This window comes from Gavia stellata, chromosome 12, assembly GCF_030936135.1.
Source record: "Gavia stellata isolate bGavSte3 chromosome 12, bGavSte3.hap2, whole genome shotgun sequence".
In the NCBI taxonomy this organism is placed as follows: Eukaryota; Metazoa; Chordata; class Aves; order Gaviiformes; family Gaviidae; genus Gavia; species Gavia stellata.
The window spans coordinates 5,086,261-5,089,805 of NC_082605.1; positions in this window are offsets into that span (position 1 = coordinate 5,086,261).

Consider the following 3,545-nt stretch of genomic DNA (forward strand, 5'->3'; position numbering starts at 1 on the left):
CCCTTGCTCCGGCAGCCGCTTCCCCTTCCCCTCCCTTTAAGGACCGCGATGGCAGCCGAGCGGCACCGTGGCCGTGAGCCTCTGTTCGCACCCCTGGGCCGGTTCTCCGCTGTGCTGGGAGCGGCTTCATGGCCGCCTTGTATTTATGACAGCAGCGTTCTATTCCTCTTTTACCAACCGCAACACAGGGAGATGGCTAGAAAGAGATTTAAAGGGCCTCTGCGCACCGAAAATGCAGGTGCCCGCCTCCAGAGATAGTTAGGATTAAGGTTCCTCTTTTATACCTACTGGGAAGGGAGCGGATAAGGTAAAGATGAAACTCATCAAATCCCTGAAGAGTAGAACCAGGAGGCGTCAATCCAAGCTAGTAGGAGATTGGCTTGAAACAGTTAAAAAGTTCCTTTAACAACAGGTAACGCATTCCTGGAACTTGTTGCCACAGGAGAAGATAGGAGCAAATTGTACCAACTGGTCTGAAACAGGCTTAGTTAAATTAGTGATGACACCGCCGCAAGCAGACAGAGCACCGATAGTCTGTGCTGGGGGAGTAGGAATACAGAGGGGACTGGGGAAGCGGCTGCTCGCCGGTGGTGTCCCCCCGCAGCCCTGCCTGGGCCTGCCAGCGCTGCCGGTGACCGAACACAGGGCCGGGTGAGCCACACGTCTCATCTAGGGCCCTCCTTACCCTCTTAACCCCAATTACAGCATAACTCTGGCACCCTTGGAGCTGCACGGTCGTCTTTGCATAATTTTTCAAACGCGCCTCCTTTTCCCTTCAGCTCCCTGAGGACAAGGCATGCCTTGTGCTTCACCACCACGCAGAGACATGGTGTGTGCTGTTTGTAGAGTGGGGAAAGTCGCTACCCCTCCTCTCGCGCATGCCTGTGAAATCAGAGTGCATCTGTGGTCCTACGTCAGAAGAACAAATGTAAGGTGTGATGTTGAGTTGCAGATAATGCCCTTTGCAATTGCAGACACAGAGCCGGGAGTTAATCATCATCCTTACAAAGGAAGCCCATAGTTTAAGGCAAAACATCTGAGATTTCCAGTACCTCAGTTGCGATCCTATGAAATACAATGTCCAAAGACACCATTTTTTCACCTTTCCTAAGAAACAAAGCTGCAAACACATTACATTAAGACTAACATCATGTTAATTTATTTGGAAATAGCCATATGACCTATGCATATAAACTTCAGGCAACATAGTGATTTGTTAGATGCAAAACATAGCTCTCGCTGGCAACAGCAGGTTTGTATTAGAACCATGCCTATACTGGGAATTTTACTCAATGGAGAGCCATCCTAGAAGAGACGTACAGGATAAACCTCTCATACAGATAAATGAAACCTAAGTTTCCACCCAGAAAAACTGCAAAGATTTGGTCTTCAGCAAGCTTGTATTTCATTAATTAATCTAGATCTGTAGTAACATGTTAAATTAATGGTTTGAATGCATGTTTTCTCCCCCCCCCCCAACTTGCTATTCAAACAGGTATGACAAAAACTCACGAACACTTACTTGAAACTTGGCCTTTGTTCTGTAGTATTGCTGGTAAATTTGCATCATAATATGGATCTGTTTGAACACAAGCAAAGTAAAGCAAGAGTGTAAATTAACAGAACAGCATAGGGACATAATTACAGGTCATATACTGCCTGACAGAATTACAGAGATACCTTGCATTTGGAAGGTGAGCCCTATGTTCTCACCACTAGACAGATTGATTTGCCACGAACGATCTGTTCCTGTTGAAGCCCTAGATGCACATTATGGCACCTAGCCTTCCCCCTCCTCCCAGAGCGTCCTTCTCCCTTGACTTCTTGCAGCACCCACCACCAATTCAGACTGCAGTGCCCTGTCCCAGACAAGAGCATCAGACACCACTTCAGTCTGTTCACCAGTCATGGAGGAAGGAGGGACAGAAAGATGACACAAATGGGATTTCCCCTTTCTCCTTTGAGTCAGTACAGAGCTGAAACGTGGATGTGTTTGGCCACGTACCAAGCAAAGCTGATACAGACACCTTCAGTGAGGAATCCTCATGTATTGCCCTTCATCTCCATGGTCTCCTATTCACTTTCTCACTGCACACTTCTGCAGTTATCCTTGTCTCATCAGCAAGCCCCTATTCTCTTAAAGACCTTTCCTTGGTGTTTTACTTGTCTTACTTAGATCTGGCTTATTCGTAAATTTTTTTCTGTTTCCTTCCTTTAACACTTGAATTACGAATTTCTTAAGTGTTTGGAAAGTACCTGCCTTGTAATGGATGCAACCACAAATAACACCTTAGTACTAAGTTTGAAAGTACTTTACAAAGCTGAAATTCAAAACATAACAAAGTTAGTCATCATCAAAGCTGGGAAAAGAATCCAAAAGCTCTTACTTCAGAAGATCACTGATCAACCCACTGGCCAACAAACACGCTCATCTTCTCAAACTTCACAATGGCAAGTTTTACACGTGCATCATCTGCTTCTAAGTATTCCTCGTGCCCCTGTCTCAAATCTGATTCATACACGCAGGCGTTGAAGCAGATCACAAAACTGCAGGAATAGTTCTCAAACTGATCAGGGGTATCTTTGGACCCAATCTATTTCATATTTTGAATCCTTAGAGCCTACATTTTGCTTTGATAAGTTATTGGTTTGATCGTCATTGTAATCTATCATTGTATTACAATGACATATTGAACACTAGCATTTGTAGAAGGAGAGGTAGATGATAAGCATTATCAGTCAGGAAACATATGCCTGTGCTGTGAGTCACACCATACATGTTGTGTGGACATGATAAAACATTAAGTATAGGCTTGGGAAAACAGCAACATTTTTAGAAATATTTCCACCTAATTTTCATTTTTAAATGGCTTCATCAGAATAGGATTTTTCTCTTATAGCCACACTCCTCCTACAGGTGAGCTTCAGAAATTTAAACAAGTTTTATTAACAGAACCTTATATATCAAGTCAATAGGTCACTGAATTTTTGTTAGGAGTACAGTTGGAAGTCACTTATAAAATATGTATGAACTACTCGGAAGTGCAAGGCAAACAGGAGGGAAGGCTAAGGGCTAAGCCGTAGAGAGGCTACGCTGACACAACACAAAGGGTTCTGTTGTAAGTTGTGTAATTTATTTTTATGGCCAGTCTGGGCACAGGGTGACTTACGATTTGGTAAACTTACCTGGAGAGAAAGGGCTTGGTAATATTATGGAGGAGGCAGAATTTCCCTTTTATTGTGCATTATTAAAATTTCAGCACATTCTGTTGAGCGGGTAGATAAGCAGTTTGTATGGCTGCGTGATTGTTTGAAATGGCCAGCGAGGCAGAAGCACTACTTTTTGTTGAGGAACCGGTGATGCTGCACAATACCTGGAAGGCTTTCAATCACGTTCACTAGAAAAAAATAACCGTGATTGGAAGAAAATTGTCACCCAGTCACCCCTCATTTCCAACAATGCCTTTGTAACAGAGCTGTGGATGTTCAATTCCAACGTGGGGTGATAAAAAGGAATTTCTTTTTAACTATCTGCTGTAATATGA